The following is a 26,096-nucleotide window of genomic DNA, read 5'->3' as shown; positions in this document are numbered from 1 at the left end:
CCGACAGTTTGAACATTCTTTAGTACTCTCCTTCTTGGGAACTGGGATGAGGATTGACCTTTTCCAGTCCTGTGGCCACTGCTGAGTCTTCCATATTTGCTGACATGTTGAATGCAACACTCTGATAACATCATCTTTTAGGGTTTTAAACAGCTCTACCGGAATTCCATTGCATCCACCAGCTTTGCCCCAGCGGTGCTTCCTACAGCCCACTCCACACTCCAGAATGTCTGGATGGGTGACTGACCACACCGTCATACTTCTCTGATTAATTAAGATCTTTTTTGTACAGTTTTGTGCATTCTTTCCATCTCTTCTGAATCTCTTCTGTTTCCACTAGGTCTTTACCATAATTTCTGTCTTTTATTGTGCTCATCTTTGGGTGAAGTGTTCCCTTGATATTTCCAGTTTTCCTGAAGAGATCTTTAGTCTTTCCCCTTCTGTCGTATTCCTCTATTTTATGCATTGTTCATTGAGGAAAGCCTTCCTGTCTCTCCTTGTTATTCTTTGGAACTCTGCGTTTAGTTGGGTGTACCTTTCCCTTTCTCCCTTCCTTTTCACTTCTCTTCTTTCTTTAGCTATTCGTAAAGCCTCCCCTCAGATAACCACTTTGCCTTCTTGCTTGTCTTTTTCTTTGGGATGGTTTTGTTCGCTGCCTTCTGTACCATATTATGTACCTCTGTCCATAGTTCTTAAAGCACACTGTTTACTAGATCTAATCCCTTGAGTCTATTCATCACCTTCACTGTATGTTTATCAGTTCAGTTCAGTCGCTCAGTCGTGTCCAACTCTGCAACCCCATGGGCTGTAACCCGCCAGGCCTCCCTGTCCATCACCAACTCCTGGAGTTTACTCAAACACATGTCCATTGAGTCAGTGATGCCATCCAACCATCTCATCCTCTGTCGTCTCCTTCTACTCCTGCCTTCAGTCTTTCCCAGCATCTGGGTCTTTTCAAATGAGTCAGCTCTTCGCGTCAGGTGGCCAAAGTATTGGAGTTTCAGCTTCAACATCAGTCCTTCCAAAGAATATTCAGGAATGATTTCCTTTAGGATTGACTGGTTGGATCTCTTTGCAGTCCAAGGGACTCTCAAGAGTCTTCTCCAACACCACAATTCAAAAGCATCAGTTCTTAGGCACTCAGCTTTCTTTATAGTCCAATTCTCACATCCATACATGACTACTGGAAAAACCATAGCCTTGACTAGACAGACCTTTGTTGACAAAGTAATGTCTCTGCTTTTGAATATGCTATCTAGGTTGGTCATAGCTTTTCTTCCAAGGAGCAAGCTTCTTTTAATTCATGGCTACTGTCATATCTGCAGTGATTTTGGAGCCCCCCAAAATAAAGTCTGTCACTGTTTCCCCATCTATTTGCCATGAGATAGGACCAGATGCCATGATCTTAGTTTTCTGAATGTTAAGTTTTAAGCCAACTTTTTCACTCTCCTCTTTTACTTTCATCAAGAGGGTTTTTAGTTCTTCGCTTTCTGCCATAAATGTAATGTCATCTGCATGTCTGAGGTTATTGATATTTCTCCTGACAGTCTTGATTCCAGCTTGTGCTTCGTCCACCCTGGCATTTCGCATGATGTACTCTGCATAGAAGTTAAATAAACAGGGTGACAATATACGGCCTTGACGTACTTCTTTTCCTATTTGGAACCAGTCTGTTTTTCCATGTCCAGTTCTAACTGTTACTTCTTGACCTGCACACAGATTTCTCAGGAGGCAGGTAAGATGATCTGATATTCCCTTCTCTTTAAGAATTTTTCACAGTTTATTGTGATCCACACAGTCAAAGGCTTTGGCATAGTCAATAAAGCAGAAGTAGATATTTTTCTGGAACTCTCTTGCTTTTTCTATGATCCAGCGGATGTTGGCAGTTTGATCTCTGGTTCCTCTGCCTTTTCTAAATCCAGCTTGAACATTTGGAAGTTCACGGTTCACATACTGTTGAAGTCTGGCTTGGAGAATTTTGCATTAATTTGCTAGTGTGTGAGATGTGTTCAATTGTGCGGTAGTTTGAGCATTCCTTGGCATTGCCTTTCTTTGGGATTTGAATGCAAACTGGCCTTTTCAAGTCCTGTGGCCACTGCTGAGTTATCCAAATCTGCTGGCATATCTAGTGCAGCACTTTCACAGCATCATCTTTTAGGATTTGAAATAGTTCAACTGGAATTCCATCACCTCCACTAACTTTGTTCATAGTGATGCTTCCTAAGGCCCACTTGACATTGGATCCCAGGATGTCTGGCTCTACATGAGTGATCACACCTTCATGATTATCTGGGTCATGAAGATCTTTTCTGTGTAGTTCTTCTGTGTATTCTTGCCACCTCTTCTTAATCTCTTCTTCTGTTACCATTTCTTTCCTTTATTGTGTCCATCTTTGCATGAAATAGGGGATTTGATTTAAGTTCTACCTGGCTGGGCTAGTGGTTTTCCCCGTTTTCTTTAGTTTAAGCCTGAATTTTGCTATGAGAAGCTGATGATCTGAGCCACAGTCAGCTCCAGTCTTGTTTTTGCTCACTGTATACAGCTTATTTAATTTGATTTCGGTATTGGTGATTAGGGGATGTCCATGTGTGAAATCATCTCTTGTGTTGTTTAAAAAGGATGTTTGCTATGACCAGAGCATTTTCTTGGCAAAATTCAGTTAGCCTTTGCCTTGCTTCATTTTGTACTCCAAGGCCAAACCTGCCTGTTACTCCAGGAATCTCTTTACTTCCTACCTTTGTATTCCAATCCCCAGTGATGAATAGAACGTGAATTTTTGGGGGGGGGGGGGATGTGTGTTCTAGGAGGTCTTCTAGGTCTTCTGATCAACGTCAGCCTCTTCAGCATTGGTGGTAGGGGCATAGACCTGAATTACTGTGATGTTGAACGACTTTCGTTGAGTCAGCCTCAAACGAACTGAGGTCATTCTGTCATTTTTGAGGTTGTACCCAAGTACTGCATTCCAGACTCTCTGGTTGGTTATGAGGGTTACTCCATTTATTCTATGGGATTCTTTGCCCACAGTAGTAGATATAATGGTCGTCTGAATTAGTTTGCCCATTCCTGTCCATTTAGTTCAGATTCCTGAGATGTCGACGCTTATTCTTACCATCTCCTGCTTGACCACATCTGATTTCCCTTGATCATGGACCTCACACTCCAGGTTCCTGTGCAGCACTGTTCTTTGCAGCATTTGGAAATCACGTTCATCACCAGACACATCCACAACTGAGAGCTGTTTTCACTTTGGCCCAGCCACTTCATTCATTCCTGGGGCTATTAGTAGTTGGCCTCCACTCTTCCCGAGTGGAATATTGGACACCTTCCGACCTGGGGGACTCATCTTTTGCTGTCACCTGTTTTGTCTTTTTATACAGTTCATGAGATTCTCGGCAAGTATACTAGGGTGGTTTGCCATTCTCTCCTCCACTGGATTACGTTTTGTCAGGACTCTCCAGGATGACCTGTCCATTTTGGGTGGCTCTACATGGTATGGCTCATAGCTTCACTGAGTTATGCACATCACTTTGCCATGGCAAGGCAGTAATCCGTGAAGGGTTTTGTTTTTCTTTAAATCATAAATGGGTGTTAAATCTTGTCTAAAGCTTTTTCTGTATCTATTGAGATGATCGTGCGGTTTTTATTCTTCAGTTGAATAATAAAACAAATTTTAATTTTGTTTTTTTGGGGCTGTGCAACCATACAACTTGCAGGATTTCAGTTCCCCAGCCAGGGACTGAATCCAGGCCATGGCAGTGAAAGCTCAGAATCCTGACCACTATGACACCGGGGAACTCTCCTCTTTACTTTGTTCATGTGGTATATATCACACTGACTGATTTGCAGATACTGAAAAATCCTTGCATCTCTTACTTAATAATGTTGTATGATCCTTTTAATGTATTGTGTATTCAGTTAGCTAGTATTTTGTTGAGGATTTTTGTGTCAGTGTTCATCAGTGACATTGGCCTGTAATTTTTGTGTGTGGTATCTTTGGTTTTTATGTCAGAGTGATGGTGGCCTCATAGAATGAGTTTGGGAGTGTTTTGAAATCTCTTGGAAGTTTCAGAAGGATAGGTGTTAACTCTTCACTAAATGTTTGATAGAATTCATGTGTGAAGCCATCTGATCTTGGATTTTGTTTGTGAAAGTTTTTTTTCCATTAGTAGTTTATTGATCAATGGTTTGATATAAAGTTATTTTATATCTTCAGAGTTTTGCCCAAATGGAGTCACAAGCTTACAAAGTTTTTTCTCTTAAAGAAAGTATAGTGGGCAAGTTGGGAGGGACCAACCTAGCAGTAGGGGCATTTGAGAAAAAGTTAACAAAAAAGTTTAGTATTACCATTTATTGATGATAGACACCAAGATTTACTTACATTCCATGGGGAGAAAAAAATTCCACCATAAATAATGAATCAAACTGGCAAGGCTACTGGGCTTTCCATCTGGACTGTATCAGCACCTTGCTGCACACATTTCTGGGCACAGCAACTCAACATCAAAAGCAACACAGTTGCAGAGATAAACGTGGGTCATTTTTTAAAGTCCTACATGGAGATAATCAACAGTATAAAGCACTGAAGGAAAGTCAGTCTGCAGTTATACATGTGCTACCTGGAGACCGTATCCTGTAGTGTAGTGAGAGCTGTGTCTAGAGTCATATGTATACACACAATTTGTTTACTAATCTTTAAAGATCAAAGTTAATTTAATTCCTGTTGCATTAACAAAAATAAAAATAGAAAAGGAACCAAATGATCATTTTAAGTTTAAAATTCCAAAACTGCCCAATTTGTAAAACTGTGGGAGACAACATCAAAGTTGGGCTGTTTCAGCTAAACCAGAAGGCACACAGTTTGCATCACTGAAATGGTCCTGGGTTAGTCCAGGGAAATAAAAATGTGTAACCACAAACACATGGGTATCATCTTTGCTAATTAAATTACTGATTAAGTCAGTCTCAGACAAATTTCTAAACTGTGCTATGTAACTAGATACAATTGAGAAACTCAAATGAAAATTTATATAGCGTCATTTCAATCAAAAGAAAATAATGAAACTAAGAATACGTATCTCTTTTGGAAGAGAGCAGTGGTGGCTGTGGGTACCATGGGAGGTGTGCACCAGAGCACGCCAAGAAGGCCCTCTGGCCGAGGAGGAAGCATTTGATTTCTCTGGTGCTTTCAGCTCTGGGGCCACACTAAGGCCTTTCTCCAACCTGAGTGTCCAGGATTGGTCCTGAGGCGTTTGTGTGAGCCAGTTTGAGAAGGGGGCCTGCTTTCTGTTTCTTCTTTCACACGGCAAGGAAAAAAATAGTAAAACCACCCAAAACAAACAAAGAAAAACCCCACCAAAACCAAGCACTAGGGTGACCGGGGGCATGGACCTGCTGGTTTCCCAATGGATCCAGGGGTGCTTGGCAAACCCACCTGGCCCCCGGCAGCTGCTGCAGCATGGACGGAAACCACAGCGCATGTGAGCGGCTATGCCGACTCCTCCGGGTCCCGCCTTCTTCACCGTTGCTTTCTCTAGAAAGCAAATTTTCATGGCAATTTCAATATTTTCAGAATATATTTCGAGAATTTTCAATGGTCCATGGCCAAATAAGGTTCAGCACCTCCCACACACAGACACTGGCCCATATCCTGTTCTTGGCACCTCCGTATTTTGTTGGTCCACCTGACAGCAACTTTAAGATGTTCAGTGCAGCCATAAAGTGGCAGAACTCCACGTTCTTTCCAATACCGTGGCTGATCAGAGGTGGCTGAGAGGAACAATTGATAAGAGATACAAATTCATTCTTATTTTGGGGGAAGTCTTTATATTCGACCTGGAATCCCTGAGCTCTTGATGGTCAGTCCAGCTGCTCAGAGGGTATCATGAGAGGTCCATGGCCTGAAGAGATGTTATTCTTTAAAACGGTCTCGGCTGTCAGCTAGGTGCTCCCATACAACAATTCACAGACTATCGTGAGAGCTCCCGTGGGCCTGGGCAGGACTCGGAGCTACCCTGGTGAAACCTCTGGTGTGATGTCCTTGACTGACTCCTACAGCCTGGGCAACCTGGGGCACCATGGGAAGAATTCCAGCAGGCAGCTGCTGATGACTGAGATAAGGCATCCTAAACTCCTTTATTCTAGTCCATTTTCATCCCCTGAGGCAGGTTCAAAAACGGTCACCGTTCTTCCATCCCCTGGTTTCTTTGGGGGTGTCCTCCTCTGATTTGAGGGCTGGTTTGGTGGGCTGAGCCTGCGGGACTTTGAAACCTGGGATCTCCGGCATGTTCTTGTCTGCATTGCGTTTGGCCACCTTCTTATTGGTTCCTAATCCTTCTGTGGCGCGTTTTCCCACCTTCACCTGCATCAGACTCCTGTGGCGTGGGAGGCCTCCTCAATGAGGAGCAGGTACTCTGGCTCCTCCTCGTTTTTTGCCTGCTGGGTCTGGGCCAGTCTGCTAATCAGGTTCATCCCCTGGCCGTACTCTGGATGCTTTGTAGCCTGACTATGGCTTTTGTTTTCTTTTTGGTTCCCGGCTTCACTTGCTCAACTGTAAGCAGTGGCTGTAATTTCTTCAGCTCCTCAAGAACAGCTCTAGTAGTGTTTTTCTTTGAAATCCTCTTACTCTTCCCTTCGCTTTCCCCCACCAACATCCCACCTGACACCCTGGTCACAGAGCTACTCATGTGGGGTGGGCCACTCTCCCAGGCAACCTGCTTTAGAGGGAAAGATTCAAAATTCACAGGCAAGTTCTGTTTAAGTGCAATCTCAAACATTTATTTCAGGTTTATTGAGATTTTCTTCCTCTGATTCTCTTCCATTCACCTCCAGCCTCTTGGGGTGTGGGGGTGGGGTTCATTCTGCAGGATCCTGAAAACTTTTGCAACAGTATCATGTTTTGTAGCCTGTCTCATCTTTCCCATTAAATTGTTGTCCTCCCACAGAAAGTTCAAGTTTGATAGAGTACTGGAAATGGGTAAAAGTACCTGAGGGGATAAGCGCTTCCTCTCTTGTTATAACTATAGGTGGACTGCATCCAAGAGTAAGGGTTGACAGGCTTATCCATTGGCTTTTCCCCCAAGTTTCATGCACAGCACATTTAGCTCAACAGTACAGGTTATGCTTTCTTGCAGGGAACTGGATCTTTCTCTTAAATCTTATACTCAGGCTGAATCTTGTTGAAACCGCCTAACTCATTCACAAGACACATTGGTGCTTTCTCTTTGGGGTGTGACAGGTCACTGGCACTGTCTCTTGCCAGTGGAACTGTCTGTTGTCCCGAGCTTGTCCCCTGGCTGTTGGTCCCGGGTGGCAGAGTGATGGTGAGGAGGGGAAAGAGGGAGAAGGAAGGGACGGTGGATGGGAAGCAGAGTGTCCTCAGAGGAGACCAGTGCCACCGGTGGGATCAGAGGAAAGTGCAGTCAAGCTAGATGTGGCCACTGCCGGCACAACACCGAAGCTATGAAAGTCTTAAAATCAGTTTCAATTTCTGTATTTATGATTGGTCTATTCATATTTTCTGTTTCTTCCTGGTCAGTCTTAGAAGATTGTATCATTCCAAGAATTTGTCCATTCCTTCTAGGTTGTCCATTTTATTGGCATATAGTTGCTTGTATTAGTCTCTTATGATCCTTTGTATTTCTGTTGTGTCAGTTGTAACTTCCCCTTTTTCATTCCTAATACTACTGATTTGAGCCCTCTCCCTTTTTTTTTTTCTTGACTCTGGCTAAAGGTTTATCGATTTTATTTTTTCTAGGAGCCAGCATTTAGTTTCATTGATCTTTTCTGTTGTTTTCTTCATCTCAGTTTGATTCATTTCTGCTCTGATCATCACAATGTTAGATGTCCCCACTAACTTCAGGGTTTGTTTGTTGTTCTCTCTCTAGGTTGCTTTAGGTGTAAGCTGAGGTTGGTTGGTTGAGGTTTTTCTTGTGTCGTGCAGTAAGGTTGCGGGCAGCGGCCTGGCCATGCTGCCTCCTCCGAGGCCACTCTGCCTCCCCCCTCCTGCCTCCCCTTCCTCCTCTGTCCTGCCCCCCCCTCATTGTTTCAGTCACCCATGACCACTGGCTGGGAGATGAGTTCGGGCAGCAGCCATGTCCTTCTAACATGGCACACCCCAAAGAGAAAGCCTCAATGTCTTGTGAATGAATTACCCCATTTCTGCAAAATTCAACCTGAGCATGAGCTTATAGCAATAGAAGTTTATGGCACTCTATAAACTTCCATCTTAGAACTGCTTTTGCTGTATGCCATAGATTTTAGATTGTTATATTTTCATTTGTCTCAAGGCATTTTTTAATTCCCTCTTTGATTTCTTCAGTGGTCTATTGATTGTTCAATACTACATTGTTTGGCCTTCACATGTTTTTCTTTCTTTTTTTTTTTTCCTTGTAGTTGATGTCTAATCTATAGCATTGTGGTTGGAGAAGTTGCTTATTATGGTGTCAGTTTTCTTAAATTTACCCTGGTTTACTTTGTGGCCCAGCCTGTGATCTGCCCTGGAGAATGTTCCATGTGCACCTGAGAAGACTGTATATTCTGCCACTTTCAGATGGAATGTTTGGTAAATATCAATTAAGTCCATGATGTTTTTTGTGTCATTTAAGGCCTGTACTTCCTTACTGGTTTCCATCTGGCTGATCTGTCCATTGATGTTAATGGGGTGTTATAGTCTGCCATTATTATTACGTTACTGTTGATTTCTCCTTCTATAGCTGTCAACATTTGCCTTATATATTGAAATGCTCCTATGTTGGGTGCAAATTCAATAAGAATTGTTATATCTTCTTAGATTGATCCCTTGATCATTATGTATTGTCCTTTATCTCTTTTAACAGTCTTATTTTAAACTCTATTTTGTCTGATATGAATATTCTTACTCCAGCTTTCCTTTGCTTTCCATTTGCATGGATTATCTTTTTCCATCCCTTCACTTTCAGTATATATGTGTCTCTAGATCTGAAGTGAATCTCTTATAGACAACATACATACGGGTCTTGTTTTTGTATCCATTCAGTCAGTCTGGGTCTTTTGATTGGAAGATTTACTCCATTTACATTTAAGGTAATTATCAACATGTATGTCCTTCAGTTCAGTTCAGTCACTCAGTTGTGTCCGACTCTTTGCAACCCCATGAATCGCAGCACGCCAGGCCTCCCTGTCCATCACCAACTCCGGAGTTCACTCAAACTCACGTCCATTGAGTCGGTGATGCCATCCAGCAATCTCATCCTCTGTCATCCCCTTTACCTCCTGCCCCCAATCCCTCCCACCATCAGTCTTTTCCAATGAGTCAACTCTTTGCATGAGGTGCCCAAAGTACTGGAGTTTCAGCTTTAGCATCATTCCCTCCAAAGAACACACAGGGCTGATCTCCTTCAGAATGGACTGGTTGGATCTCCTTGCAGTCCAAGGGACTCTCAAGAGTCTTCTCCAACACCACAGTTCAAAAGCATCAGTTCTTTGGCACTCAGCTTTCTTCACAGTCCAACTCTCACATCCATACATGACCACTGGAAAAACCATAGTCTTGACTAGACGGGCCTTTGTTGGCAAAGTAATGTCTCTGCTTTTGAATATGCTATCTAGGTTGGTCATAACTTTTCTTCCAAGGAGTAAGCGTCTTTTAATTTCATGGCTGCAGTCACCATCTGCAGTGATTTTGGAGCCCAAAAAAACAAAGTCTGACACTGTTTCCACTGTTTCCCCATCTATTTCCCATGAAGTGATTGGACCAGATGCCATGATCTTAGTTTTCTGAATGTTGAGCTTTAAGCCAACTTTTTCACTCTCCTCTTTCACTTTCATCAAGAGGCTTTTTAGTTCTTCTTCACTTTCTGCCATAAGTGTGGTGTGTCCTTACTGTTTTCTTAATTGTTAGGATTTGTTTTTGTAGGTCTTTTCCCTTCCCTTCCTCTTTTGTTTTCTTCTCTTGTGATATCATGACTATGTTTAGTGTTGTGTTTGGATTGCTTTTTCTTTTGTGTATATGTATCTATTACAGATATTTGGTTTACATGATGTTTTAATATAGCAGTCTATGTATATACAAGTTTGTTTTAAGTTGCTGGTCTCTTATTTCAAATGCATATCCAATATCCAGCATTTGTATTCTCCTCCCCTCACAGTTGCTGGTTTTGATATAGTATTTGTGTATGTGGATGACTTCCTAGCTTTACTGTGTGTGTTATCTTTACTGGTGAGCTTTCCCATTAGTAATTTTCTTTGTCTCTAGTTGTGTCCTTTTCCATCAGAGAAGTTCCTTTAGCATTTGCTGTAAAGCTGGTTTGGTGGTGCTACATTCTGTTTAACGTTTACTTTTGGGTATGACTTTTCATCTCTGTGTTGCATCTGAATGAAGCCTTGCTGGGTAGCGTGTTCTTGGCTGGTTTCTTTCTTTCATCACTTTACCTTTATTATGCCACTGTCTTCTGGCCTGCAGCATTTCTGCTGAAAAAAATGAGCTGATAAACTTACGGGAATTCCTTTGTATGTTGTTTGTTTCTTTTCCTTTGTTGCCTTCAATATTTTATCTTTGTCTTTAGTTTTTGTTAATTTGATTGTCTTAGTGTGTTCTTCCTTGGGCTTATCCTGCATGGGACTCTGCACTTTCTGGACTTGAGTGTCCCCTTTCTCATGTTAGGGATGTTTTTGGCTGTTACCTCTTCAAATAATTTCTCAGGCCCTTTCTCTCTCTCTCCTCCTTCTGGGACCCCTATAATGTGGATGTTGGTGCATTTAATGTTCCAGAGGTCTCTTAGGCTGTCCTCACTTCTTTTCATTCTTTCTTCTTTATTCTGTTCCCCAGCAGTGATTTCCATCAGTTTATCTTTCAGCTCACTTATTCATTCATCTGTCTCAATTATTGTGCTATCAATTCATTCAAGTGTATTTTTCAGGTCAGTTCTTGTATGGTTTAGCTCTGTTTTTTAAGGTTCTAGCTCTTCATTAAACATTTCTTGTATCCCCTCAGTCTATGCCACCATTCTTTTTCCAAAATCTTAGATTACCTTTACTGTCATTACTCTGAATTCTTTTTCAGATAGATTGCCTGTCTCCACTTCATTTAGTTGCTGTTCTGGGATTTTATCTTGTTTCTTCATCTGACACATATTTCTCTGCTGTCTCATTTTGTCTGATTATCTGTATTTGTCATCTTCATTCCTCAGGCTGCAGGATTGTAATTCTTCTTGGTTCTGGTGTCTCTTCCATAGTGTGAGATTGGTCTTGTGCAGACTTCCATGTGGGAGGGACTGGTGCCTGCCCACTGGTGGGTGAAGCTGAATCTTAACCCTCTGGTAGGCAGGGCCATGTCAAAGGGTGTCTTTATAGGTGGTTTTTGGTTCAGGGCAACTTCAGGCTGTGAAGAGATACATCACATCCTAGGTAAGAGAAACCAAAGTGAGATGGTAGGTGTTGCAAGAGGGCATCAGAGGGCAGACACACTGAAACCATAATCACAGAAAACTAGCCAATCTGATCAAACGGACCACAGCCTTGTCTAACTCAATGAAACTAAGCCATGCTGTGTGGGGCCACCCAAGACGGACAGGTCATGGTGGAGAGGTCTGACATAATGTGGTCCACTGGAGAAGGGAATGGCAAACCACTTCAGTATTCTTGCCTTGAGAGCCCCATGAACAGTATGAATAGGCAAAATGATAGGATACTGAAAGAGGAACTCCCCTGGTCGGTAGGTGCCCAATATGCTACATGAGATCAGTGGAGAAATAACTCCAGAAAGAATGAAGGGATGGAGCCAAAGCAAAAACAATACCCAGTTGTGGATGTGACTGGTGATAGAAGCAAGGTCCAATGTTGTAAAGAGCAATATTACATAGGAACCTGGAATGTTAGGTCCATGAATCAGGGCAAATTGCAAGTGGTCAAACAGGAGATAACAAGAGTGAACATCGACATTATAGGAATCAGCGAACTAAAATAGCCTGGAATGTGTGAATTTAACTCAGATGACCATTATATCTACTACTGTGGGCAGGAATCCCTTAGAAGAAATGGAGTAGCCATCATGGTCAAAAAATGAGTCTGAAATGCAGAACTTGGATGCAATCTCACAAATGACAGAATGATCTCTGTTCTTTTCCAAGGCAAACCTTCAGTATCACAGTGATCCAAGCCTATGCCCCAACCAGTAACACTAACGAAGCTGAAGTTGAACAGTTCTATGAAGACTTACAAGACCTTTTAGAAATAACACCGAAAAAAGATATCCTTTTCAAAAGCCCAGGTCCAGATGGCTTCACAGCTGAATTCTACCAAAAATTTAGAGAAGAGCTAACACCTATCCTACTCAAACTCTTCCAGAAAATTGCAGAGGAAGGTAAACTTCCAAACTCATTCTATGAGGCCAACATCACCCTAATCCCAAAACCTGACAAAAATGCCACAAAAAAAGAAAACTACAGGCCAATATCACTGATGAACATAGATGCAAAAATGGGCTTTTGTTTGCTGGAAGATTTTTGATTACAGTTTCAATTTCCATGCTTGTGATGGGTCTGTTAAAATTTTCTATTTCTTCCTGGTTCAGTTTTGGAAAGTTGTACTTTTCTAAGAATTTGTCCATTTTTTCCACGTTGTCCATTTTATTGGCATATAATTGCTGATAGTAGTCTCTTATCCTTTGTATTTCTGTGTTGTCTGTTGTGATCTCTCCATTTTCATTTCTAATTTTTGATTTGATTTTTCTCCCTTTGTTTCTTGATGAGTCTGGCTAATGGTTTGTTGATTTTATTTATCCTTTCAAAGAACCAGCTTTGGGCTTTGTTCATTTTTGCTATGGTCTCTTTTGTTTCTTTTGCATTTATTTCTGCCCTAATTTTTAAGATTTCTTCCCTTCTACTAACCCTGGGGTTCTCCATTTCTTCCTTTTTAGTTGCTTTAGGTGTAGAGTTAGGTTATTTATTTGACTTTTTTCTTGTTTCTTGAGGTATGCCTGTATTGCTATGAACTTTCCCCTTAGCACTGCTTTTATAGTGTCCCACAGGTTTTGGGTTATTGTGTTTTCATTTTCATTTGTTTCTGTGCATATTTTGATTTCTTCTTTGATTTCTTCTGTGATTTGTTGGTTATTCAGCAGCGTGTTGTTCAGCCTCCATATGTTGGAATTTTTAATAGTTTTTCTCCTGTAATTGAGATCTAATCTTAATGCATTATGGTCAGAAAAGATGCTTGGAATGATTTCAAGTTTTTTGAATTTATCAAGGCTAGATTTATGGCTCAGGATGTGATCTATCCTCGAGAAGGTTCCGTGAGCACTTGAGAAAAAGGTGAAATTCATTGTTTTGGGGTGAAATGTCCTTATGTTCAACAAAGGAGGCAAGAATATACAATGAATTAAAGAATCTCTTTAACAAGTTGTGCTGGGAAAACTGGTCAACCACTTGTAAAAGAATGAAACTAGAACACTTTCTAACACCATACACAAAAATAAACTCAAAATGGATTAAAGATCTAAACGTAAGACCAGAAACTATAAAACTCCTAGAGGAGAACATAGGCAAAACACTCTCCGATATAAATCACAGCAGGATCCTCTATGATCCACCTCCCAGGATACTGGAAATAAAAGCAAAAATAAACAAATGGGATCTAATTAAAATTAAAAGCTTCTGCAACCAAAGGAAACTATAAGCAAGGTGAAAAGACAGCCTTCTGAATGGGAGAAAATAATAGCAAATGAAGCAACTGACAAACAACTAATCTCAAAAATATACAAGCAACTCCTGCAGCTCAATTCCAGAAAAATAAATGACCCAATCCAAAAATGGGCCAAAGAACTAAATAGACATTTCTCCAAAGACATACAGATGGCTAACAAACACATGAAAAGATGCTCAACATCACTAATTATCAGAGAAATGCAAATCAAGACCACAATGAGGTACCATTTCACACCAGTCAGAATGGCTGCAATCCAAAAGTCTACAAGCAATAAATGCTAGAGAGAGTGTGGAGAAAAGGGAACCCTCTTACACTGTTGGGAATGCAAACTAGTACAGCCACTTTGGAGAACAGCGTGGAGATTCCTTAAAAAACTGGAAATTGAACTGCCTTATGACCCAGCAATCCCACTGCTGGGCATACACACCGGGGAAACCAGAATTGAAAGAGACACGTATATAGCCCAATGCTCATCGCAGCACTGTTTATAATAGCCAGGACATGGAAGCAACCTAGATGTCCGTCAGCAGACGAAAGGATAAGAAAGCTGTGGTACATATACACAATGGAGTATTACTCAGCCATTAAAAAGAATAATTTGAATCAGTTCTAATGAGGTGGATGAAACTGGAGCCGATTATACAGAGTGAACTAAGCCAGAAAGAAAAACACCAATACAGTATACTAACACATATATATGGAATTTAGAAAGATGGTAATGATAACCCTGTATGCAAGACAGTAGAAGAGACACAGATGTAGAGAATAGACTTTTGGACTCTGTGGAAGAGGGAGAGGGTGGGATGATGTGGGAGAATGGCATTGAAACATGTATACGATCATGTAAGAAACAAATTGCCAGTCTGGGTTCGATGCAGGATACAGGGTGCTTGGGGCTGGTGCACATGTGCACCCATGGTGGATTTATGTCAATGTGTGGTAGAGCCAATACAGTATTGTAAAGTAAAATTTAAAAAAAATTAAAAATTAAAGTTAAAAAATTTACAAAGTCAAAAAAAAATAAAGGCAAGGGAGAAAAGGAAAGATACACCCATTTGAATGCTGAGTTCCACATAACAGCAAGGAGAGATAAGAAAGCCTTCCTCAGTGATCAATGCAAAGAAATCGAGGAAAACAACAGAATGGGAAAGACTAGTGATCTCTTTAAGAAAGTTAAAGATACCAAGGGAACATTTCATGCAAAGATGGGCACAACAAAGGACAGAAATGGTATGGACCTAACAGAAGCAGAAGATATTAAGAAGAGGTGGCAAGAATACACAGAACTGTACAAAAAAAGTGATCACGATGGTGTGATCACTCACCTAGAGCCAGACATCCTGGAATGTGAAGTCAAGTGGGCCTTAGAAAGCATCACTACGAACAAAGCTAGTGGATGTGATGGAATTCCAGTTGAGCTATTTCAAATCCTGAAGGATGATGCTGTGAAAGTGCTGCACTCAATGTGCTAGCAAATTTGGAAAACTCAGCAGTGGCCAAAGGACTGGAAAAGGTCAGTTTGCATTCCAATCCCAAAGAATGCTCAAACTACCACACAATTGCACTCATCTCACACACTAGTAAATGCTCAAAATTCTCCAAGCCAGGCTTCAGCAAACGTGAACCGTGAACTTCCAGATGTTGAAGCTGGATTTAGAAAAGGCAGAGGAACCAGAGATTAAATTGCCAATATCCGTTGGATCATCAGGAAAGCAAGAGTTCCAGAAAAACATCTATTTCTGCTTTATTGACTATGCCAAATCCTTTGACTGTGTGGATCACAATAAACTGGAAAATTCTGAAAGAGATGGGAATACCAGACCACTTGACCTACCTCTTGAGAAATCTGTATGCAGGTCAGGAAGCAACAGAACTGGACACAGAACAACAGACTGGTTCCAAACAGGAAAAGGAGTATGTCAAGGCTGTATATTGTCACTCTGCTTATTTAACTTATATGCAGAGTACATCATGAGAAATGCTGGGCTGGAAGAAGCACAAGCTGGAATCAAGATTGCCGGGAGAAATATCAATAACCTCAGATATGCAGATGACACCACCCTTATGGCAGAAAGTGAAGAGGAACTAAAAGACCTCTTGATGAAAGTGAAGAGTGAAAAAGTTGGCTTAAAGGTCAACATTCAGAAAACAAAGATCATGGCATCCGGTCCCATCACTTCATGGGAAATAGATGGGGAAACAGTGTCAGACTTTATTTTCTGGGCTCCAAAATCACTGCAGATAGTGACTGCAGCCATGAAATTAAAAGACACTCACTCCTTGGAAGGAAAATTATGACCAACCTAGACAGCATATTCAAACAGACATTACTTTGCCAACAAAGGTCCGTCTAGTCAAGGCTATGGTTTTTCCAGTAGTCATGTATGGATGTGAGAGTTGAACTGTGAAGAAAGCTGAGCACAGAATTGATGCTTTTGAACTGTGGTGTTAAGACTCTTGAGAGTCCCTTGGACTGCAAGGAGATCCAACCAGTCCATCCTAAATGAGACCAGTCCTGGGTGTTCATTGGAAGGACTGATGCTGAGGCTGAAACTCCAGTACTTTGGCTACCTGATGTGAAGAGTTGACTCATTGGAAAAAACCCGGATACTGGGAGGGATTGGGGGCAGGAGGAGAAAGGGACGGCAGAGGATGAGATGGCTGGATGGCATCGCTGACTCGATGGACGTGAGTCTGAGTGAACTCCAGGAATTGGTGATGGACAGGGAGGCCTGGTGTACTGCAGTTCACGGGGTCGCAAAGAATCAGACACGACTGAGCAACTGAACTGGACTGAACATCAGGCAGCCTGTCTGCTGGTGGGTGTTTCTATTCTGTTGTTTCTATTGTGTTTCAGCCTGTGCTCAGCTGAAATAGCCTGTGTTCTGTATTTCAGCCTGCGTTCCTGTTCTGTTGGTTGTTTGTCCTCAGGTGTGTCCCAGCACTGGTGCCTGCAGGCTGTTGGGTGGGGCTAGGTCTTGGTTCTGAGAGCTTATGATGATGGGTATTCCCTGAGGCAACCACCAGTCTTTGCCTTCACAGTGATCCACAGCTAACCCTCACCTGCCCAGAAGACCCTTGAAGACCCGCAGGTAAGTGGCTCCATCTCCTATCAAATGACTCCTTTGCCCTGAGGCCTAGTGCTCATGAAGCTCGTGTGCACCTCCAAGAGTGGAGTCTCTGTTGCCTCTAGTCTTGTGGAGCTCCTGTACTCAAGCCTACTGCTTCAAAGCCGAAATGCTTTGGGGGCTTCTCCTCCTCCTGATGTCAGACCGCCAGGCTGGGGAGCCTGATGTGGGAGTCAGAACTCTCATTCTTGTGGGAGATCCTCTGCAATATAATCATTTTCCAGTTTGTGGGTTGCCCACCTGGCAGATACATTACTTGGTTATATCAGAACAGTGCCCCTCCTTCCATCTTGTTGTGGCTTGTCTTTGTGTTGTAGAATAACTTTTTTTTTTGTGATAGATTCAAGTCTATTTTTGTTGATTGTTCAGCAGTTAGTTGATTCTGGTGTTTTGTAAAAGGAGGTGAGCTCAAATCCTTCTACTCCACCGTCTTGTCTCCAGCTCCTGAATCACTGCACAAACATTCTGGAAATCAACAATGCTAATCTCCTAAGCCCATCTAGAAGTACCTTCGATCATAAGATTTTTATTCATTTGGTTAACACTGTGTAGTATATTGCATGCAGATGATTTATTCCTTGCATTCCTGAAGTAAATCCCAGTTAGTCAAGGTGTATGATCATGTAATGAGTTGTTGAATTAGGTTGGCTAATATTTTGTCGAGGATTTTCCTATTTTATGTACATTAGGGATGTTTGCTTGTAATTATTTTTTGTGTCATCATCTGGTTTTGTCGTCCAGGTAAGGTTAGCCTTGTAAAATGAATTTGAAAATATTCTCTCCTGTTTTTTTGAAAAGAGTGAGAAAGATTGGTATCATTTAAATATTCAGTAGAATTCACCAGTGAAGTCATCTGTTCCCTTCGTTAGGTTTTTGATACTGATTCAGTCTTCTTACTAGTAATTGGTGTGTTCAGATTTTCTATTCATTTGATTCAATCTTGGCCAGTTTTATGTTACTAGGAATTTATCCTTTTCTCTAGGTTGTCAAATTTTTTGGTGTATAATTGTTCATAGCAGTCTCTTATGATCCTTTGTGTTTCTGTGGGATCAGTTTTAACACCTGTTTTTTCACTTCTGATTTTGAGTCCTCTTTTTTGTTGGTTAGTCTAGCCAAAAGTTTGTCAATTTTATCGTTTTAAAGAACCAGCTCTTAAGTTTCATGTTTTTTCAAGTCTGTTTTATTTCTGATGATTTCATAATTTCCTATCTTATGCTAACTTTGGTTTGTTTTGTTCTTTTTCTTGAAGGTGTAAAGTTGTGATTTGAAATTCTGAGGTCCTTGCAGTGTGAAGTTATAAGATTTGAAATTTTTCTTGTTTATTGAGGTGTAGGCATTTATCACCATGAGCCCCTCTTAGAACAGCTTTTGATGCATCTCTAAGTTTTGCTGTGTTGCATTTTTATTTGCTCAAGGTATTTTTAAAACTTATTTTGACACATTTTTTTCAGTAGTATCTTATTTAATCTTCACATATTTGTGGATTTTTCAGTTTTCTTCTTATAATTGATTTCTAGTTTAAAGCCATTGTGGTTGGAAAAGATGCTTGTTACAATTTCAGTCTTATATTTATTCAGTTCAGTCACTCAGTCATGTCCAACTCTTTGCGACCCCATGAATCGCAGCACGCCAGGCCTCCCTGTCCATCACCAACTCCTGGAGTTCACTCAAACTCAGTCCATCGAGTCGGTGATGCCATCCAGCCATCTCAACCTCTGTCGTCCCCTTTTCCTCCTGCCCCCAATCCCTCCCAGCACCAGGGTCTTTTCCAGCGAGTCAACTCTTCACATGAGGTGGCCAAAGTATTGGAGTTTCAGCTTTAGCATCATTCCTTCCAAAGAAATCCCAGGGCTGATCTCCTTTAGAATGGAGTGGTTGGATCTCTTTGTAGTCCAAGGGACTCTCAAGAGTCTTCTTAACACCACAGTTCAAAAGCATCAATTCTTCTGTGCTCAGCTTTCTTCACAGTCCAACTCTCACATCCATACATGACCACTGGAAAAACCATAGCCTTGACTAGACGGGCCTTTGTTGGCAAAGTAATGTCTCTGCTTTTGAATATGCTATCTAGGTTGGTCATAACGTTTCTTCCAAGAAGTAAGTGTCTTTTAATTTCATGGCTGCAGTCACCATCTGCAGTGATTTTAGAGCCCCCCAAAATAAAGTCTGACACTGTTTCCACTGTTTCCCCATCTATTTCCCAAGAAGTGATGGGACCAGATGCCATGATCTTTGTTTTCTGAATGTTGAGCTTTAAGCCAACTTTTTCACTCTCTTCTTTCACTTTCATCAAGAGGCTTTTGAGTTCCTCTTCACTTTCTGCCATAAGGGTGGTGTCATCTGCTTATCTGAGGTTATTGATATTTCTCCCGGCAATCTTGATTCCAGCTTGTGCTTCTTCCAGCCCAGCGTTTCTCATGATGTACTCTGCATATAAGTTAAATAAGTAGAGTGACAATATACAGCCTTGATGTACTGCTTTTCCTATTTGGAACCAGTCTGTTGTTCCATGGCCAGTTCTTGTTTTGTGGCCTAATATGATCTATCCTGGAGAATGTTGGATGTACACCTTGAAGAATGTGTATTTTGTTGCTTTTGGATGGAATGTTCTGTATACAGTTGACCCTTGAACAACATGGGTTTGACTTGTGTGGGGGCACTTATACATAGATTTTTTTTTTTTTCCGACAGATACAAGAAATTTTATCTGTAGAGCATTGTGCACAAGATGTACTGAAGTGGGCAGCCTGTCTTTACATAGAGATAAGGTGAGTGATATTTAATGTGAAACCAATGTGCTGGTTTTCTCACTGCTTTGTAACTTTGCATTCAAAGAATTATGTTGCTATACAGTCTACCCCTCTTGCAGAGGGGGAAACAGCAACCCATTCCAGTATTCTTCCCTAGAGACTCCCGTGGGCAGAGGAGCCTGGTGGGATTCCCCCAGAGTTGGACAAAGCTGAAGTGCCTTAGCATGCATGCTTGCATTGGAGGGGCAAATGCCAACCCACTCCAGGGTTCTTGCCTGGAGAATCCCAGGGACAGAGGAGCCTGGTGGGCTGCCATCTGTGAGGTTGTACAGAGTCGGACACGACTGAAGCGACTTAGCAGCAGCAGCAGCGGCTACCTCTCTTGTAACTGGAGAAACTGCATAACAGCCTATCATCGTAGGTAAATTTTTAATGTGTAACAGTGTTTCCAATACTATGTTATGAATATGACTACTAGTTTGTGCCACAGAATTTTCACAATGATTCATTCATAGTGTATAGGCTGGTTAAGTCTTTCTGTGGATTACAGACTTCCATAAAGCAATATTACTGCTTCATTACTGATACATGAATTATTAGACCTGTAAGTAAATGTTTTCTTCATTGTTGATATCTATTGTTAATAATACATGTAATATCTACAGTTATACAAAACACAAAAGATAATATTGATCTAGGTACTGACAGATGATTTGTCTTGTAAACTTATGGTGTTGACAAATACAGTAGTAAACGTATATATTTTCTCATTTTGTTAACATTCCTATAGCTTTATTTTAGGAATACAGTATATAACATACAAAATGTCTTGATCGATTGTTTATCAGCAAGGTTTTTTTTGTCAATACAAGGCTATTAGTAGTTTTGGAGGAGTCAGAAGTTTTCGTGACTTTGACTGCATAGGGGGGGCTGCTGCCCTGGCCAGTGTTTCTCAGGTCTGTTAAGTTAATCTGGTCTAACATGTTATTTAAGGCTGATGTTTCCTTATTTTCTGTCTAGATGATTTACCTATTCATGAAGGTGGATATTAAAATTCCCTACTGTTATTGTATTACTGTTTCTCACTTTAAGTCTGTTAATATTTGCTTTATATACTTAGGTGCTTCTATGTTGGGTATATAAATATTCACAAACATTGTATCTTATTGGGTTGATCCTTTTATTATTACATAGTAACACCCTTGTCTCTCTTACCACAGCCTTTGTCTTCAGAATCTATTTTGTCTGATACAAGCATAGCTACTCCAGCTTCTGTTCCCATTTGCATGAGTATCTATTTTCATCCCTTTACTTGAGATGTGTGTCCTTACATCTCAAGTCTCTTGTAAGCAGCATGTATTTAGCCACTCTGCATCTTTTGATTGGTGAGCCTGGTCCATTTTCATTAAAAGTAATTGATAGGTATGCAATTACTGCTATTTTTTCTTTCTATTTGGTAGTTCTTCGTCATTTTTATAGTGTTATGCTTAGATTCCTTTATCTTTTGTATATCTATTGTAGATTTTTGCTTTGTGGTTACCATTAGGAATAAAGTTTTTTTTTTTTTTTTTTAACTAATAACTGCATATGAATAGTACTCTTGCCTGGCAAATCCCATGGATGGAGGAGCCTGGTAGGCTGCAGTCCATGGGGTTGCTAGGAGTCGGACACAACTGAGCGATTTCACTTTCACTTTTATGCACTGGAGAAGGAAATGGCAACCCACTCCACTGTTTTTGCCTGGAGAATCCTAAGGACGGGGGAGCCTGGTGGGCTGCCATCTATGGGGTCGCACAGAGTCGGAGACAACTGAAGTGACTTAGCAGCAGCAGCATATGAATAATATTCTGTATCTTTGGGAAAAGAAGCCCACAGGGATGAAATTCTAAAATATTCCTACTGAAGTTTAAATTGTCAAAAAGTAACGGTAAAAAAATTTTTTAACATCAGTCCAGCAACCACCAATGATTTTATTTAATATTCAGGGTGGCTTGAACAGAACAGTCTTGAGATCCAAATAGTGTTTTCTAAAGTGACGAAAACAAGAGTTCTGAAAACAAATCAATTAGGCCTCCAACCCACAACAGTCATGCACCTAGGATGTGCAAGTCATTGGATGTGCAAACTTCCAAAATAGCTGCATGTGCTGAAATGAAGGGAATCATTTATGGAGCCCATCTTGTCACTGCTGACACTCAGGCCTCATACTAAGCAGTTATGCACAGATTTATGGGTTAAAATACAGAAACAGCTCCATATTGATAAATGGCTGCCGCTTACTGAACTCCTCGTCCCAAGTGTTCTTATCCCTTCCTCAGGGTGTCCTACAATTACTCTTGATCCTCTCAGTTCTGCACTATGGCCAGCATTTGATCTGATTGGTCAAAACTCATGCCATTTAGTTGGAGGAACTTCCTGCAAGGTGGTACTCTTCGTATACACACTTTGCAGATGTGGAAGGTAAGCCAAGAGAGGCTGTCAAGGACTTCTCTAAGGGCACTCAATTATTAAGCAACAAAGACAAATATAAAGTCAGGTCAGACTTCAAAACCCGTGCTTTCTCTGCTTTTCACTCTTCTGAATACCTCCTTAAAAGGAGGTTATAAATTTGGTCATAAGCAGATCAAGGGTATAAAGAGATAAAATAGGATCAATATGAATGATATATATGAGCCATACTCATTCTTTAGATCAGATAGTTTTAGAATCTTGTCATATCCTAGAAATAAATCATTATCTCTCATATAAAAAGTATTTAAACCAAATATACCATATATTAAGAACAGGACAGTGCTGGTCATGCACACTACTCTTTAGCTTAGGTATCTGGCTATGGGAACAGCCTAAGTTTTCAGATGAAAATGGGTCACATAAAGAAAAATTTACATTACAAGCAGGCTTTTAAAGAAATTAAGAGTCACTTGAAGTCAGGATTACTCACTTGTGATCATGGCACTGGAGCAGCATTCATGGGTAATTTCATTAGATTTGTAAGACTTTCTCAAGTTTTTTACTTAATAATCAGTTTTTCCAGATTTCTTCTGAGACCAGCTGGTACCACTGCAGGGAGAGGAAGCAGAATAGACGTTCTACCTTCATGAAAGTCAGCTGAGGATGAGAAAGGTGAACTGATCCCTGTAAGTTAACCTGATCAGTTATTAATAAATTTAAAATGCAATGAAAAACAAGTGTGAGAATAGCAAAAGGTTTGTGACCCACTCTCTGCCTTGCCTAGGACGAGTCTGGACAAAAAGCCCTCTCTCAAGTGACTCTCAGCCATCCGGGCACAGGTCAAGCAGCATTCCTGATCTAACAACTGAAGAATTCTTTATATTGCTCTTTCATGGTGACAGTTATATTTCCATCTGTTCATTTTTGTTATTTTGAACAATCATGATTTAACACATTGATGTGTTCTAACAAAGAACCAAGATGTTAACACAGTAAGAACCTTGCTTTAAAACTCCAGGAGCTGTGCTTTAGTTCTGATGTCATTTACTAGTTAATGTGGTCTTAACAAGTCATTTCTTTTCTCCAAATGTTTCTCCTCTGTAAAACTGGTATAACAGTACCTATTCTACCTCAGATGACTTGTACTACCAAGGAAAACCCCCTGGGATGTATGGTAGAATTTCCTCTGATGAAATACCCTAAATGGTTAGAGTGTGATCCTTTTGGTAACTACAGTCGAGACAAAGTTACTTTTTGTTGCTGGTGTTACTACACTCCACCACCTTCCCTCTTCAGGTAGTCTAATCATTTAAAACAAGTAAAAAATACTATAGAACTTGTTTCTTAAGGGGGAAATAGTATTCCTCAGGAAGCAAAGTGGACTACATATGTAGGATAAAAACAACAGAATAACCTTTGAGTCTTAGAATGATAGCTTTATACACATGGTATTACAATGAGTTGGGTGTGGTTCTAAGTGCTTTATGTGCATGAACTCATTTATTCTTTGCAACCACTTTGTGTGTTGGGTACTGTTATACTCATTTTCAGACAAGGAATTTGAAACACAGTGGCAGTAAATGGCAGTCAACATTTAAACTCAAAGAACCTGGTTCTAAACTGGGTTCTTAACTAGTATTATTGCTATTGCCTTTTAAAAACTCATATGTATGTAGGTAATATACATTTCTAGTATGTTAAATGAGTGAGAATTTCCAGGTGAAAATCTTGATCCTAATGAAAGATAACTCCTCTGAATTCTCCTCTGGCTCTATGCAGTTGTTTGTAGTTAGTCTATACACATTTATTCAAATCTTTCCCATTCAAAAATACAAGAATTCTCAACGAGAACAATCTTCAAAAAAGGAAGAGGGACATGAAAGCAGGGGAAGGTAAATGGAGATATGTATAATTCAAATCAATGGAAAGTTGTAGAAATTCTAAGACTTTTACAGAATTCCTGAAACCCAAGAACTAGAATTCTAATAATTTTATTTTAAAGCTAGCTGCCAAATAATTTTTAAATTAAGCCTTAAGAACATTAAAGTTTAATATATTGGGGAGGGAAATGATCAGATAACATGTCAAAATTTAAAGTGGGATTATTTGAAGACGTGCCAGTGTGATGTTAAAACGTGTGTAAGAGTAAGTCTGCCTTTTCCACATAGAAATCAAACAGTAATGTAAATTAAACTCACAATCTAAAGGACTGGACAGTCTGCACTACTGCTGCAAAACATAGCTAATAACATCTGATGGTAATCAGCATTATTGTATTTAATAAGTAACAACAGCAAAACACACAATATACTCTTTAAATTTGTTTCACTGAAATTCTACCATTTTGGTTTCATGTAATGAGGTATTTGTAGAAGTATTTGTTCACATTTTATGTACCATTTAAATTGAAAATTATTTTTTTAGGAGAAGGGGATGGCAGCCAGTAAGTAAAAAATAGACTTAAAACTTCATTTTTGAAAAACAACCAAGTATCTACCCAACTCCAGACTTAATAAATTAGTGTGGTTTCTACACTTACTTCCTCTCAGCATGCATGCACTAAAGCTAATTCATATCAGAGAAATATTTTAAATTATATGCAAAAACTATACATTTACCTTGCAGTGCTTCTTAAAGCGAGGAGACCTTGGCTACTGTCTTAAGGGTAAAGGAAATGCTTTAATTTTGAGGATAGAATTTAGGAGACCAAAAAACAATTTAAGCCTCAAAAGCTAGTTAGAGTAATAGATTACCAGCGTGACTGAAATTAGTGATAAATACAAGTGTCCCAGGTAAAGGTAACAGTCCTCACTTTGGCTCAGTTAGCTGTCTTGTACTTGCTGGGGTAGGGACATACTATCCCAAAGCTGTGTCATTTCTTTGGAAAAACTTTAAGAGGAATAGAGGGTCTCAAAGCTGGCTTATCACTTACACACCTTGGATTCTAAACAGATGATTACCTAAGCCCAGGGAAGCAATTTTATGGCTTATTCTCCTCCTTTTCTGCATTTTGACAGTAGCAGTCACTTCCATTTATTTGAAAATAATATGATAAAGGCCAGTGATCTAAGTCTGTACCTCTTCTTCAATCTCCTGTTAGATGTACACATCCACTTATATATATCTCCCTAAAATTTTAAACAAAACTGGGTATTTTAATTGGGGACTTTAAATAACAGTTACTATAATGAACATAGTATTTTAGGATTCAGAAGGATGAAAACTCAAACAACAGAACTGAAAAATTTGCAGACAGCACCTAAAGCACTCAATTAATGCTAACATTCCATTACTATGTCAGTATTTTTTATAGGATTTCTATCTTGATCTACAGAGGAACAGGTACAGCCCTTAAGCCATTCCCAGTAGGGCTAAGTGTTACTTACCTAGCATTAGCCTTGATAATGGTTATTAGGTATACTTTAACAGCTTGAAAACCCTTCATACTTATCTTGAAGTATACTTCAAGAATTTATTCAGCTGATTCTTAAGTAAAGGAGCCCAGTCGATGTCCTAAGTCTTGAAAGCTCCCTTCAAATGTAATTTCATAGTCTTTAAATTTTAACTGTCATTGTTTATTACTGTTTTGGCTACATTCTCTACAATTTCAGCAGCATCTTAAAGAGACAATGTGTCTATGTACAATGAAAGAACAAAATGGCTTGCAATATCAGAAATTAGAGCTACCATTTAACTGTACAATATTAAGGAGAATCTGTGTTAAACATAGCCTCCTTTTTCAGCAACATGGACAATTTACATGTAAGAATCAGCATTATGAATGTGATGATAAAGAAATTTCTTAAAGGAGTGAAATACAGCATCCTGAAAAATAACGGTTTCTACCATACAAGGCAGTTAGAAAATGTTCACATTTTAACAAATCTGTACAAACCGCAAGAAACTTGTTTAAGGGACTGTCATCCCACCTTGCTGATTAGAACCTGCTAGAAATGTAGAATTACCATGAACAATCTATAAATCTATTACATATGTGCTCCCACAGCCCTAGAAATCAAGAAACTGATTTCAAGAACTCTTTATGTCCAACATGGATCATTTTTACATGCCTTAATTGTTAACAAAT

The 26,096-nt window shown here is 40.1% G+C and overlaps 1 pseudogene; it reads right to left on the bottom strand.

The window, feature by feature from the left end:
• Positions 1-5,612: 5,612 nt before the first annotated feature.
• On the bottom strand, positions 5,613-25,454 carry LOC128060554 (double-stranded RNA-binding protein Staufen homolog 1-like; annotated as a pseudogene).
• Between the last annotated feature and the right edge of the window lie 642 nt (positions 25,455-26,096).

The sequence above is a fragment of the Budorcas taxicolor genome, chromosome 2 (genome assembly GCF_023091745.1).
Source record: "Budorcas taxicolor isolate Tak-1 chromosome 2, Takin1.1, whole genome shotgun sequence".
In the NCBI taxonomy this organism is placed as follows: domain Eukaryota; kingdom Metazoa; phylum Chordata; class Mammalia; order Artiodactyla; family Bovidae; genus Budorcas; species Budorcas taxicolor.
The sequence above is the reverse complement of the archived record's forward strand: the minus strand, read 5'-3'. Positions and strand labels throughout refer to the sequence as shown.